This window comes from Muscardinus avellanarius, assembly GCF_963383645.1.
Source record: "Muscardinus avellanarius genome assembly, chromosome: 13".
Lineage (NCBI taxonomy): Eukaryota > Metazoa > Chordata > Mammalia > Rodentia > Gliridae > Muscardinus > Muscardinus avellanarius.
The window spans coordinates 89240829-89257515 of NC_137799.1; positions in this window are offsets into that span (position 1 = coordinate 89240829).

The window sequence follows — 16687 nt, forward strand, 5'->3', positions numbered from 1 at the left end:
ATCAACTACCAAGAAGGCAGCTCCTTGGCAAGAAAGACAAAGCAGGGAAGATACAGATGAATGAAAACACAAAGGGGCCTTCCCTCCCTCCTCCTCCACTATTGTACTCGTCTCTCTTCTCCTGTATCTGAAGTCCCCTTTATTTCCTATTTTCTCTCTAGCTTCCACATAAGAGAGAAAATACATTATGCTTGGCATCTTAGACTGGCCAATCTCACTTAGCATAGTATTCTCTAATTCCATTTACTTTCTTGCAAATAACATAATTTTGTTCAGCCTATGGCTGAGTAAAATTCTATTGTGTGTATAGGTCACATCATTTTTATCCATTTATCTCTTGACTAGGTTGGTTCCATAATTTTGCTATTATAAATTGTGCTGCTATAAACATAAACATGCATGTATCATTATCATATCCTGACTTTAATTCACTTGGAAAAATACCTAGGTGTAGCATAGCTGGTCATGTGAAGGCCACTACAGGAATTAGTATGAACCTCAAAAATTCCACAAATTTGAGTCTGGTTTTTCCAGTAGCCAAGGAGAAGAAATCATAATCATACTTTTTTTTTATAAAGTAAAATTAAACTTGTAACTCAGAAAAAATGACACATATCTCTAGGTCTAAGTAAAATTAAACTAGTACCTCAGAAGAATGACTAATATCCCTAGGTCTGAGTTTTTGAAATTTTTATTTCATGGTGCTCACAATGAGGATAATTCCTACCATAGTTATAAAGAATAAGCCACCATAAGGTTTATCAATCCGTGATATTTAAAGGAAGTCCTGAAAAAACAACAAGTAAAAAGTTCTTGAAAGTGATACCTCTCAGGGACACAAATGGTAGTGTACAACTTAAATTCTCAAAGACATCTGAATAAAAATGCAGAAAGACTGAGTTCTATTGGACCCCTCAAAATAAACCAAGTATGTGAACAATGACCAGTTTCCAGTTAACCTCTGGGGGTCAGAGTACACTAATTTTGGAAAGGAGCAGATGACAAGCAGGGGAACGGGGTGGATAATCCCTAAAGATCCTTCAAGCTCTGCAAATCTGTATATGACTCTTGGTTCAGTTTTTCCTGGGACACTGCTCCATGAATGCAAAAGATTTACACACACATGCACAGAATCCTTTGGTGAGGTTTTCATAGTTTTACTATTATGGAAAGTAACCTGCTAATATCTGCCTGTTGTTATAGCAGAAAAGAGTTCAATATTTGCACACCAATTGATCCATGAATGTCAACAGAGAACAGAGAGGCTCTTTCCTCTTAAACTGCTCATCTGTGGACTGAGGTGAAAGGTTGGGCCTCTTATCAAGTACTCCAAACTCTTTTTGACAGCCATTGCCAGAATAAAAAATAATAATTTATTTAAATACTTTTAAAAACTAATTTTTAAAAGCTTTTCAAATTAATGTGTATTGGGTACATATGCTAAAAAGGAAATTTAGCACATTAGATTTTTAAACTGAAATTGAATTTAAATTCCCATGAACATTTTCCACCATTAAAAATTCTCAACTGAAGACACAACTAAAATATTGGGCTTCTGAAACCTTGAGAACAAAATTGGGCAGAAAAGACAGAGCCTCCTCCCACTGGATAAGAGCAACAGAGTGACATTCACACAAAAAAATTGTCAATCTCAGGAATAGTAAAAGATAATAGGAAAATCTTCAGCATAATTCATAATAGCCAAAATATGAAACCAACCTAGGTCTCCATCAACAGATGAATTGATTGCAAAATTATGGGAAATACACACAATGGAATTCTACTCAGCTATAAAGAAGAAGAAAATTGTGTCACTCGCAAGAAGATGGAAAGACCTGGAGAATATTATGTTAAGTGAAATCAGGCAGGCACAGAAAGAGAAGGTACATATGTTTTCTCTAATATGCCCAAACTAGTGAGTATTGGGGCCACCAGAGGGAATCCAGGTAATGGAGGGGAAACCTCAGCAAAGCTAGAATGGAAGGGTAGGGGAGGAAGAAGGCTGAGGTTGATAAATGGAGGAGCTCCATTCAAATATGGGTAAAGTATGAATGTAGCCTGGTCAAACCTGGACACTCATTGTTGGGAGGGGCAGTGGGGGGGAGAGGGCACTAAGCACAGTCTGAATGTATGCCATTTTCAATATGACCCACATAAATATAAAAAAGATAATAGAATCTTCAAAGTACTTTATGAATATGCTCCATACCTCCCAGGTGCCATAAATATGTAACTTTATACATAAACCATATGTATGTATGTGTCATATGCACATATGTTCATATCACAGGTATATTCTGTAATTTTTAGAAGGAAATATCTGTAAACATGGCTTTGAAAAATTTGCCATTCCAGCCTGGCGTGGTGGCGCACGCTTGTAATCCCAGCGCTTGGGAGGCTGAGACAGGAGGATCGCACAGGTTCAAAGCCTCAGCTACTGAGTGAAGCTCTCAGCGACTTAGTGAGACCCTGTTTCAAAATAAAGTATAAAATAGGGCTGAGGGTGTAGCCTGGAGGTAGAAGGCCCCTGGATTCCACCCCTAGTGCCACACACAAAAAAAATGCCGTTCCATTATTTCAACCTCAGAAAGAACAACTATGTAACAAAATAAAAATCATTTCCAGATCATTTTTACAGTAGCAGGGACCTCATATTTTTCTACATGTGAGAAATACTTTAGGTAGGTTGCCTTGGTAACCTAAGTACTATGCACAGTGCTGCTGTTAAAGACAAGATTTTCCAAAGACATGAACAACTCTTGGTAAATTTCAGAAACAAACAAAGCTAAACAATAAATCTGGTAATTCCATTTCTGAGAAACTTAGTACATACTAAACCTCTACAAAAATTATTTTGAGTGTTTATATAAAATAGTGTTGAGTTCTATGATTCTATGCTCAGATAATTATGAGGGTTTTTTCCTGCATTCATGTCCAAACATTATAATAGTATATGGAATGTGTATTATGGGCTTCTATAATTCACCAAAATTCATATATTTTTTGCTATACTTGGCATGGAACCCAAGGGCATTCTACCTCCAAGGTACACCTCCAGCCCTATTTTTATTCTTTATTTTGAAACAGGGTCTCACTGAGTTGCAAAGGGCCTCACTAAGTAGCTGAGGCTGTCTGTGAACTGTGATCCTCCTTGTTTCAGCCTCCCAAATGCTGGAATTACAAACATGAGCCACCACACCCGGCTTAAAATTCATATTTTGAAGTCCTAGTCCCCAGTGCTTCAGTATTTATTTGGAAATAGGCCTGTTCCAGATGCAATCTGTTGATAGAAGTTATACTGGAGGATGATGGGCCCCTAATCCAATAGGACTGGTGTCCGTATAAGATGGGAAAACGTGGATACAGATACACACACAGGGAGAACATCATGCGAGGATACAGGCAGAGATCAGAAGATGTTTCATAAACCCAAGAGTACCAAAGATGGCCAGCCACCCACCAGAAGCTAAGAGACAGGCATGAAGAGGTTTAGCCAGCCCCCAGAAATGACCAACTGAGCTAATATGTTGATCTCAGACTGCAGTCCCCAGGACTGTGAGACAGTAAGTCCTCTGATGTTGGAGCTACTCAGTTTATGTTATGTTTCTTTGTTACATATACATTTTGGAAATGGATACAGCATGAGTTAGAGTGATGCCTATCAAGGCATATTTTTCTACATTATAATTTTTAAGCCAATATAGTGCCCATTCATCCGGGTGTGGTAGCACACACTTGTAATCCCAGCATTTGAAAGGCTGAGACAAGAGTCTTGTCTCAGCTACTGAGGACAACCTCAGCTACTTAGTGAAGTTGTTTGCAACTCAGTGAGACCCTTTTTCAAAATAAAGAATAAGAAATAGGGCTGAGAGTGGAGTTCAGAGGTAGAATGCCCCTGGGTTCCATTGCCAGGAACCCCCCCCCTCTCTCCATATATATATATATATATATATATTTCAAAATATTATATTTTGCATACAATGTTATGAAAATGAGATATCAGATATCGACCTTTGGGGAGTGAGGGAGAATGTGGAGGAAAAGAAGCCACTGGAATCCAGTGGACATGGGGGCCGGGATGGGGGTGAGAGTTTTCTATAAGTGCCTCCAGCCCATGTCCTGTGACAGCCTGGACAACACCCATTGAAATGGCAGTGCAGAGGGAGAGGGCGAGCTGCCTGCTAGCCAGGGCCATGGCCAGTCATCCCAGGAAATGGCCCTCAGCTACCTGGATCTGTTCCCTGGAGACAAGGAAAACAAACAACAAAGACCTTAAGGAGCTCACTTTGACATACCTTTGGAAAAGCACCTTGTGTCAGTCAGCATTCTTACTGCTGTGACCCAAAATACCTGACGACCACAACTCAGAGGAAGGACTTATTTATTTGCTCACAGTTCAGTCCAGGTCACGTCTGTGGAGCTGAGGGCAAGTGTCGCGTCCCTCGACCAGCGATTAAGACATGACACGAAGCTCTTCTTGCAAGCCGTTTATTCAGGATACTCGTAATAACGGAATGGCGAAGATCTGCCTCGCGCAGGGCATTATAAACATTAACTCCCCCAATCACTTCTTGCCACATCTCACTCACTCACTGGCTCACGCTCGTCAGGTCACCACCACGTCATGTGTTACGCAACCCTAGCCTCCAAATATGGAGTTGCTTCCTGCACAGCCATGTGCCTAATCAAGCTCAGAGGCAGGAAGCCGGCGCCATCTTTCAATGGCGGCTCACCACAGGCAAGGAGATGGAAAGTGGAGAGAGATTGAGAGGAGGGACCTTACTCTCACATCATGGAGGTCAGAGCAGGAGGGAGGAAAGGAAGGACATATGTAGTCTCCAAGGCCACACCCCAGAGGCCGCTCCTAAGCAACTAAGCCCCGTCTCCAGTGTGGCTGCCTTGTCTATGGCATGAGATCTGGGGGCATTCTAAATCCAACCCATAACACACCAGTCCCCAGGGTGATCTCTCACGGGCCACAAGAGTCACTGAGCACCAGGTGAAGTCACAATGGAAATGTAAGTATATGGCGTCAGGAAACTTACATCTATCCATGGAAGAAGGGCATCCATCAAATGGTCACATGTCTAATCTGATTCATGACAAATGCTACAGAAATACAGGATGCTGGGAGAGAAAATGAGGGCTATTTTAAGGAGTTGGAGAAGGCTACCCAGGGAAAGTTTCCTGGAGAGGCGGGAAGGCTCTAGGGAACCCACATGGCAATGGAGCCTGGGACCTGGGGTCCCAAGACAAAAGACAGGCAGAACCAGACTGGCATGGTCTGGCCCCCAAGGATATCAGGAATGTGTCAGACTTGAGCTTATGAATGGATCACTCTCTCTGCCCAGAGTGTCACAGCGGGTAACAGCTCAGTGGTACTTGACAAGCACCCGGAGCAGATCATCCTAACATCCTGCATCTCGATAGTGCAGTAAGCTGTTCTTTGTGGCAAGGCTCTGAAACAAAAATGGGAGTTGGAGGGAGAGTCCACCCAAATGCCAATTCTTTGATACCAATTAAGTGCTCCACCATCCAGCAGAATTCTGACATCATCTGGAGATAACACCAGACTCTACGGGTTTCAAAGCTCACAAAACTACTCTTACTCTGACACCATTTGGAAATACCATAACCTACACTTCTATCTCACTTGGCTACAAAGGGAGGTTCTCATTAACCCTCCCTCCAGGATTGATAATCTGCTAGATTAACAAACAGAACTCAGGAAGTTACTTGCTATTATTGGGTTATATATAAGTCATAAACAGTCAAATGGAAAAGACGTACATAGCAAAAGTCTGTGGGAGGGATGAGAATTTCCACCCCCCTCCAGGTGCCACACTCTTGGCCCAGGGCCTGTGAGGACCCGATGTTTATGAATGTTAGCAAACAAAACCAATTAACTCTGTATCTAACTCCCCTCTCTGGTGGGGGCAGATCAGACTATAAATTTCAGTCTTTTAATCAAACACACACACACACACACACACACACACACACACACACACACACATACTGGGAGTTGAACCCAGGGCCATTCTATTTCCAAGCTATACCCCAAAGTTCTTTATTTGTTTTGTGCTGGGGATTAAACCCAGGATTCTACCTTCAAGCTATACCCCGAGCACTATTTTATTTGGAAACAGGGTCTCACTAAGTTGCTGTGGCTGGTCTTGAACCTGGATTCATCCTGTTCCTGTATCAGTCTCCCAAGTACTCTGAATACAGGTGTGTGCCACCACACCAATTTAAGTCTTGGTCTTTTTGACAAGCAACCTCTACCCTGAAACTACCTAGGGGTTTACCTCTTTAGGACAAAAGACACATCAGTAGGGAAATTCTAAGGATGTAGTAGCTCTGTGCTGGAAATAGGAAACAAAAATCAAATATGTTCTTATTATGCCCGAGGACAAATTATTTTCAATTATAATCATTTCTTAAACTGTTTAGTGTTAAAACAATATCTTAAAAGTACTTTCAGGCTGGGCATGGTGGCGCATGCTTGTAATCCCAGCACTTGGGAGGCTGAAACAGGAGGATCGCACAGGTTTAATGCCAGCCTCGGCAGCTTAGTGAGGCTCTCAGCAACTTAGGGAGACCCTGTTTCCAAATAAAATATAAAATAGGTCTAGGAGTATAGCCTGGAGGTAGAAAAGCCCCTGGGCTCCACCCCTAGTACCACAAAAAAAAAATACTTTCAGCCTTAAGGGCATTATTTAAATATTAAATCACTTCATGTATGAACTAAAATGTTTACATACCACAGACATTTAGCCTCAAGTTTTGCTGTAATAAATTTTATATGCATAAGTCTCCATGTGGTCACACAGAATAACAATAGCTCAGGTCTCTTTAACCTTTATAATTACTGCACTTTCTGGTTGAGTTTGGATGTGCTGTTTAAATGCTGGAACGTGTCCTCCCAGAAGGATCAGGGAAGCAAACTATCATTAAAGTGGACTCCCCGTGAAATCCTCAGGAACTAAACTCTGCCTGTGAAGCTTTAGAACCAAGTCCACATGTGGCTGGGAGCTCTCTGAGTTCATTTCCATACAGAACACGATATACATAAAAGGATAAGTAGTATTAAAAATAATGGGCAAATTTTGAAGCTACTATATTAATTAACGGCAACTGCAACAATTGAATAAAACTTAGACCATCAAAAGATTTCTGGATTCGTATTTTATTGCTGAAATTGTTTGAAATTACTAGTGCAGAGTGGTAATAAGAAAAAGACTGATTTGTAGGTTTATTATTGCTTTTAATCTCTTTATAGTTTGTGCACCCCCTACTGGCTACATCTTGAGCAAACTTTTCTCTCCACCCAGTTCTGGGGCTACCACTGGTGTCAGGATGAATTGAAAGAAAATAAAGGATTCCAAGGAGGCGGGTTAGGAGGAAGCTCTGGAAAATGGAAAAGGAGGATTAATCTGGGAAAGTATATTTTGGGGAAATTAAAGTGGTGGCACTTGGTGACTGGGTTGCTCTTCAGATGTGGACAGAAACTTCTGTGTTAGCTCCAGCTCTCTAGAGAGACACCAGGTGGATGATATAATCTCCATTTTATAACTGGAAAAGCTAAGGCACTTAGAGGTGCAATCACTTTTCCAAAGCAATTTAGGAGAAGTACAAGGATTATTATTTTTTTACTTCATCATGTATACCAAGTAACTTAGAGTAACTATATTTTTATTTATTTTTTATTTTTTATTTTTTTGGTGGTACTGGGGGTGGAACCTAGAGGCTTTCTACCTCCGGGCTATACTCCCAGACCCATTCTACATTTTATTTGGAAACAAGGTCTCACTAAGTTGCTGAGAGCCTCACTAAGTAGCTGAGGCTGGCTTCGAACCTGTGCAATCCTCCTGTGTCAGCCTCCCAAGCGTGGGGATTACAAGCGTGTGCCACCACACCCGGCTAGAGTAACTATATTTAAAACTTCTAAAACCTCTGCAAATGTGACAACGAATACAAGGGCTTATCACTTTGCCATGCTGGGGAAAAACTGCCTACACACACCAGTCCCTGATAAATGGAATTCAGACCTGAAGATCAGGCACTCTGAAGGAGCAATACAGACTGTATTTTTCTCTAGAAATACATCTTAATTTTTTTTTTTTTTTTGGTGGTACTGAGGTTCCTGGAAACCCTTCTACCTCCGGGCTACACTCCCAGACCTATTTTTTATATTTTTATTTGGAAACAGGGTCTCCAAAGCCAGCGTGACTGGCTTTGAACCTGCGTGATCCTCCTGTCTCCGCTTCCCAAGTGCGGGGATTACAAGCGTGAGCCACCACACCTTGCAAAATATGTCTTAAATTTAAGTAGGGCTTACAGGAAGTCCCAGAAGTCTGCCAGAGATGAGGAAGGAGGACCGTGTCCAACCAGAAGGCATCTCAAGGGTGAGAGAGGCTGCCTACACTAGTGTTTAAAGATATCCGAGGAAGGCGTCTTCCTTCCCAGTTAGACTACCTACTGCCTACAACAAGACTGGATACTGAGATTCCCAGTACCAAGGCATGGGGTCTCAGACATGGTTGATGTTCAGTAATTGTAAAATGATAAAAAGTCAGATGGAATAGAAGAAACACTAGGACAGGAACCAATAACCTGGGCTTAGATCCAGCTCTAAAGAAAAATATGTATTGCTTCAGTTGGCATTCTTACTGGTGTGAACCCAAAATACTTGATGATCACAACTTAGAGAAATGAATATTTATTTGCTCACAGTTTAGGAGGTTTCAGTCTACTTTAGTCCTGGTCAACAAGCAGGGGTGGGGGGCAGAGCACGCAGAGGCAGCAGAGGACAGCCACCCCTAGTGACTCCCTTTCTCCAGCCATACCCTACCTGCCTACCTTATCACCCAATAAATCATTATCCATCAATGGTTTTATCCATTGATGAAAATAAAAAAACCTCCTGATTGAATTTATATCACCTCTATCATTTTTGCCAATACATGAGCCCTTCCAGGATACATTCTATGTCCAAACCATAACATGCATCCTTATTCCAAAAGGCTTTTTCATATCCAAACTTCTCCATAAAGAACGACCAATTCATGAGAAATCACGGATTAAAATGTCAAAAGCTGGAAGATTTACCTATCATCTGTCTTCTTCTAGCTCCCTATTCAGAGAAACTTCAGGTTGAGAAATAGCCCATAAGTCGAAGGTGAATGAGGATCTGCCCCTACATCTTTCCTCCTCTAATCCCACTGTTCTATCCATAAATCCATTATTTTGTTTAAGGGATTTTACGCATGTAAATAATGAAATATTTTTGCATTATAGGGCTCCACCTTGATACTCTCTCTTTAAAGTGCCATTATGATTCACTCCTGTGAATTTCATATTTATGTCCTAGCACAGTGGAAACTGTCAATGAAAGCTACTAGATCCTCTGAAAACATATGTATAGACATACACTCTGCTTTATTCCACCTAATCTCTAAATTCTGATAGCTCCAACTATAAAAAAATGAGACAACTAAGAAAACTTCAGGCACTGTTGACAGGAAAAAACTTTGCTGGACACATACTTCTCTATGGCAGTGAGAGACTCTGCACCCAGTATAGGATCACTGGAGAATACTGGAGAATTTTGCAGACCAATGTTGTTCTTTTGTGTTGTTACTGGTTTTGTTTTAGTTTTTGCCTAATGTAATAGTCAGTGCTGCTTAGTTTCGCCATAAATAGCTTCAGGAAACCTGTTTTTGCAGAGATTTCTATGTAATATAAAACATAGTAGAAATTAGAAATGCTTGACAAATTACAACTCAACCATAGTGACTGATATGGTTTAGGGAGTTCTGATATGGTTCTGATATGGTTTAGGGAGTTCCACTGATTCTCTCTTCTATGATAAGAGAGACACACACACATTCATTCTCTCTCATTATATATAATTATATATAGATAGATACCTCATTTTCTCTTTTGACTCATTACAGGCACTTATTAAATTATGCGTATCTCATTAGAGACATTTTAATATCAGTAAACATGTACTGACAAAATCAAAGCCATGTTGCTGTGAGAGATACAAAGATGGACTTTTCCCCTTCAAATTGCTTATTGATAAAATAACTATTAATATCCTACAATATTCTTAACTCTTCTCACATAACATTAGCATGCTGGATAATAATAACTCACATTCTGTGAGGATGAGAGGGACCTTCAGATGAGCTTGTGAAAGCAAAGCTTTAACAGTGTCTTAAACGAAGAACACTCTTAGGGGGAATGAGCATCTTAAATAGCGCCTACTGTTTTCTCAATTAATTACTTGGTATTTACAGCACTTCATACCATCACACCAGCTGGCTTTCTTTTCTTCCATTATCTCCCAAGACTTCCCTATTTAGACCGCTATCTAATTTAGATTTTAGTGTTCTATATTCTGAACATACTCATTGTTTTCCAAATTCAGTGACTTTTCTTTGCCATTTACCTTGATCGCTTATCAGCCAAACCCCTATTTATCTTTACTTTACTTTTAAAATATACTTTTACTGGTGCATACATAGTAATTACACATCAGATTGAGGTCTGGTGTGATAGAAACATACACGCACATAGCACCAGTGCGTCTCCATCTAGATTCCACTTCACTCCATTCCAAGACATTTCTTTTTAATTTTCATATATTGTTTTTATATTTTTGTTTGTAGTACTGGGGATTGAACCCAGCGGATATTGTACTTCTGAGCTACAGCCTCAAATCTGTGATCCTCCGACCTCAGCCTTCCAAGTACTGGGATTACAGACCTGTGCCACCACACTCAGCTCAAACACTACTTATAAGAAGTGTGCTTGGTTGGTGTGTATTTCAAAAGTAGAGTACTTACCTAGCATGTTCAAGGCCCAACGTTCAATCCCTAGGAACCGCAAAAATAAATAAATAAGAACCCACTATTTAAAATTTCTAAGGCACCTCAAAATTACCAGTGAGTTTAAGAGGATCATCTCTACTGCTATCAAAATCTTAAAGAAAGCTAGTAACTCCAGTACTTGTGAGGCTGAGACAGGAAGATCTCAGGTTCAAAGCCAGCCTCAGCAGCTTAGTGAGGCTCTCAGCAACTTAGTGAGACCCTGTTCCTAAATGAAATATAAAATAAGGAAGCTGGGCATGTTGGCACATGCTTGTAATTCCAGCATTTAGGAGGCTGAGACTAGAGGATCCCGGCTCGCAGCCAGCCTCAACTACTTAATGAGGCCCTCTGCAACTTAGTGAGACCCTGTTTCCAAATAAAGAATAAAAAATAGGGCAGGAAGTGTAGCTCAGAGGTCAAATGCCCCTGGGTTCCATCCCCAGACCCGCAACAAAAACAAAAAAAGTATATATATTAAAAGGGTGGGGGCGTAGTCTGGAGGTAGAAGGCCGGAGTTTTATCCCCAGTAACCCCCCCAAAAAAAATCTGAGAGAGAGAGAGAGAGAGAGAGAGAGAGAGAGAGAGAGAGAGAGACTATATATATTACAAGTTACTGTGACCCCTCCCCCTTTTTTTAATTTCTGTCTTAGAGACTCAGGACTACCTTACCCTCTTCCTAGAGTTACAGTAGCTCTTTTTTTTTTTTTCAACTTAGCCATGAGCACCTTGCCAAAGACTCTCAAGTTCCACCTCCACCAAGGAACTTCTCATCCCAGAACCACCGTATGAAGCTTTTTTATATATACGTTCATTAATGCATTGCTATTATTCATCAGAGTGAGGTTCAATGTGATACCAAAACACACGCACACAGCTCTCGAGTGTTTCCCTCCACACCCTGCTGGCCGCCCCTCCTCCTCACACATGCTAGTGAAAGTGGTAGTAATATATTTATATGTAGCCAAAATATTATTTGGACTGTTTCTTTCCTCCTTTTCCCCTCCCCACCTCTGTACAGTTTGAGTTCTGTTAGTCCTTGGTGCCAGGGTGCCTGTCGAAAAGAAATAAAAAGATGAAACTCCAATAGCTCCGCCTGTACACACAGTGAGGGTTGCGTCGCTGTCCATCCGGGGTCTGGCACCAAGGTGTGGCGCTGAGTGCAAGGGACGGTCAAATCCGAGGCTGAGTCCCTGATGTAACCTAATGGTGACATTTCCACTGCCCAGCTGAGCAGCTGTGTGACACAGAGGGCAACACAAGGCAGAGAGCCAGTGTCTGGATATGAGCTCTGGATCTGCTGCTCGCTAGGGTGTGACCATTTAGGAATTGCTTAACTCCTCTGGGCCTCAGTGAGTAGGGACCCAGATATCCAGAGGGTAACGAGTAGACTACATAGCAGGCCTAGAGTACAATTCTGCCTACATTAGGCCTCTTACCACCTCTTTATATCAAGGTGGCCTTACCTTCCTTAGTTATAAAATAAAGGCAACAATGTCTGTCCTGGTGGCATAGTTAATATTAAGAGGGAAGGTGAGACGGGACATGGAAAGTCTCATGACATGGAAAGTCCCATGAGCTACACAGTCTTCTGAATTTTTTTTTTTTTTTTTTTTTTTTTTTTTTTAGTACTGGAAATTGAACCCAGGGGCATTCTACCTCTGAGCTCCACCCCAGGCCAATTTTAATCTTTATTTTGAAAGAAAGTCTCACTAAATTGTGGAGGGCCTCACCAAGTTGCTGAGGCTGGCTGTAAACTTGTGATCCTTCTGTCTCAGTCTCCCAAGTACTGGGATTACAGGCATGTGCCACTGTGCCAGGCTATCTTCTGAGAACTGAAAGAGGGAGACCTTCTTCCCAAGGCTCTTTGCTGTACGATCTCATGTAAAAGTTTGAATCTGCCGGGCATTGTGGCATATGCCTGTAATCCCAGTATGTTAGAGGTTGAGACCAGAGGACCACAGGTTCGAGGACTGCCTCAGCAAGTAGTGAGACTCGTCAATCTAGGGACACCCTGTTTCAAAAATAAAAAAAATAAAATAGGGCTTGGGGTGTAGCTCAGAGGTAGAATGTCCCTGGGTTCAATCCTCACTACCAAAAATAAAAATAAATAAAAGTTCAAACCTTTCTAGAATCAGCCCCACACACACAATGGTTCTGAAAGTATCATCCACAGTCCTTACTTTTAGACATGCAAATTTCAAACAGGCCAGGCACTCCAGAACACTAAATCTCTTTCTGTTCAGAGTCACAATGAGAAAACTCACAGCTGGGAGGCCAGCTCCTCCCCTGGGCTCTTCCCCTCCCTGAGGTCCTCTTCAGCTCCCAGGCCCCCTGCACAAGGTTGCCTTTGAAATCCTCCAAAGCCAGCCATGAACGTCTAAAGCACTGAGGGCCAGAGCCTGACTTTTTGCTGTCTCTCTCCCCAGGTGGCATCCCTTTATCTCTCCCATCCTGCCTCCCTCACCCACAGTCCAATTTGTCTAAAGCCTGCCTTTTCCTCTCTCCACGCCAACATAGCACTTTCTCTTGTTTGTACCTAAATGAGAAGACTTCTGCTACCAGGGTCAGTCAAGTGTTTTCCTCCTTGAAACAGGAGACATCACACATACTTTATTGTAGGTTCATGACCAGTGACCATGTAAGGAAGTACTAGAGGATGGTATTTTCATCTCTACTTAAGAATTTGAAAAATAAAAAGCGAGGTTCTGAAAGGCAGCGTGGCTTGCCTCAACATGACCCAGACAGTAAAAGGGCAGAGTCATAGTCCTTCCCACCACCTGCTGGGGGCGCCATAGGAAAATCAGAGGCATGGCCAAGAGTGAATAAGGTTCATGCCCTCCATTACACACAGGTGGCCGGAATCCAGAGGTAAACCAGACAGGAAAGAAAGACGAAAGATGGTTGATTCTAAGAACAACGGGCAGCATTCTGGGGTCAGGCAGTAACTACCCAGGGCCCTTAAGATACCTGAAAGCTCTGTGGCCCTTCTTTACCTGTATTTGGGTACCATATAGTTCCTTCAGACTTCAAAGATATGAAACTTCTAGTAAAAATTTTAAAAATAATACACAAAGCTTCTCTATTTTGCATTCAGAACTTGGATGGAGTAGAGATATTCTAGTGAGAATATTCTAGAACAAATGAAACAATTTTCTCTAGTTTGTAGGTTTTTTTTTTTTCTCTCCTCAAAGGATATACAAAACACAGACAACCTGATCTTTCTATTCACAGGTCAACGTGGTTTCAGAAATCCCAGGACAGCTGTCTGGTGTAGTAAAGTGGACTTTGGCTCTGCAGTCTCCAGACTCTAACTTCCGTCCTAGAATCTGCCACGTCACGGTCACATGGCCTGGACCCACTAGACTGCCAGAAAACACAGGAGCATTGTATCTTTTGAAGAGTGCGATGGCTAGCTCAGTACTGGGCACAATAAATCTGGCACTGAGTCCGCTCGGGACCAAGATTCTCAGGAAGGTGGGCAAAGGCTTCGGTTGTGGTTCTGCAGGGGTTAATTCCTACAGCAATTCCTCCCCCTTAGCAAGTAAAAGCTCCTTCAAATCCCCATAAGCGTGGGGGTTGGGAGAGAGGAACCTGAAGAAACGACGCAGACAACTGCCTCTTGTGCACCTGACAAAGTTTTAATTTTCATAACTGGTACTTATACCCTTATCCCCAGTGTAAACACCAAAGGACAATAGTGAGGCATTAAGTGTAAACAAGATAAACAGGATAAAAGAAGATCCATGGCGTCACAGTTTAGTCTGGGACTCGGCAATTACAGTCAGCCCCCTTGGCTTTTGTAATTGAAATCAGGTTTCTGGCCTCACAGGTGAACCCTAGGGGGCAAGGTCCAGAATCCGGAAAGGCTGGGGTCACATCCAAAGCCCATTTTAGAGAAATTCAGTCTTCTGGGATCTCCTTTAATCTTTTCGGAGTCTTTTGTCCCTAGGGCTTAGTCCATGCCCTCCTCTGCCTATCAAGATCCAGAGGGCCACAGTGAGGATTTGTCTGGTCCTGTCTGCTCCGCCATCCCCTATAAGGCAATACTTATATTACAGTTAGTAGACAGGGCAAAAACATTATAACATTTGCTTGGTGCTTGGATTTCTATAATTGTTCTTTAATGCATAATCTTGAAGCCAGGTTTTTATTGCAGACTTTTGGATTTATACTATCCTGCTGCTGAGTCATGAACGGTAGGCTTTTGTTAAGTCGAGGCTAGAAAGAGCTTATTAGCATCTCTTAAGAGGGAAGCAAATGGTCCAGATTCTACATTTCTTTGGGAAATGGAGCAAAAGGTAGAAATTTGTTTTTGCAGCCTCCCCTGCTGGCAGAGAGGTGCTGGGAGCTAATCTTTAGATCAAAGGACCTGCTGTGGAAAGGCCGAGAGGAATTTTGCAGCCCCTGAATTCTGACTGCCCTTTATTACAGCTGGAACAATACAGAGAAAGTCTGAGGGCTCAGACATTTTACTAGAAAATTTATCTTTCATGGACTCAACTTCTTCCACAGTCCTAATTCTTGGGATCCCGTTTTACATCATTGGAGCTTATTAGTATAGAATTGTAAGAGCAGGGAGTATTTTTGCCAGAGATGACGCTTCCTTCTCGGGGCTTGCTTCCGTGAAGCATTTTTGCCAATCATACATGCGTTTGTCACGCGTGTATATGCCGAGAAAAGGCAGTGGTAGAAGAGCTCCTAGATAACAGGGATCACATACCCAAAGCCCACAGGTCTTATCAAGTCCACAGAATAGTTTCCTTTGCTCATAAAATTATAAGTATTTTTAAGATTCCCTGGGAAGAGACTTGCACTCTCTGCTTGTCACTCTTCAGTCCTCTCTCTGGGCTTGTGCTAACCTACATCAGGGATTCTGGTCCCTGCTTTGGCCCGTGAGCAGTTGAGTTCAGCCTCAACTTCAGGGAGAGCGTGGGGTGAAAAGTGTCTACAGCGAGCACTCGGGATATTCTGGCTCTGGGAGGTTTGAGCATTCTGCAACGTGGTTAGTTGTGATATTCTGCAATCGGAATTTCAACTCTCATTCTCCACTGTTGGCTCATCTTCCCCTCCCCAGGGATGAAAGCTGTGGCCTCTCCTCTTCCCTGACTGCATATACTACCTTTGGAGGACTCATGCAGTCTCCCGGCCTTAAGTGTGACCTATTTACTGATGGCTTTCAAATGTCTAGGTCTGGAATCGATGTCTCCCAGAGACTCCAGAGTCATTACCTAACTGCATACTTGACTATCTACATCTCCTCTAATAGTGGGGTAATCATGCATCCCAGCTTGTCCAGAACCTTCCTGATTTGCACAGGACAGCCCTCACTTGTGCCTACAGTCCCAGCAGTATTCCATCTGAATTAGTATTTGTCCTGGATTTATATGTATTTCTCTTTCTTTCATTTTTGTTTTTGTTTTATTGTGCTGGGGGATGAACCCAGAGACATCCCGCTTCAGAGCTACACCCCCAGTCCTATTTTATTTTTTACCTGAAAACCGGTCTCATTAAGTTGCTGAAGCTAGCTTTGAACCAGTTATCTTCCTCTCTCAGCCTCCCAAGTACTGGGATTACAGGCATATGCCAAAACTTTAAAAGTTTTCATTTTTAATGAAGTATTATAGCTGTCATTTAATTTTAATAAGCCAGGATACATTTGTGAGCGATCTACTTTGTATTTCTAGCTCCTGTCTTGGTCTTGTCTAGTAATGTATATGATGCATAGGCAATAAACAGAATTTCACTTTCACACAAGGTTACATTCAAAATACCCCATCTCTCTTTTCCCAACCCTTTCAAAGTAAACA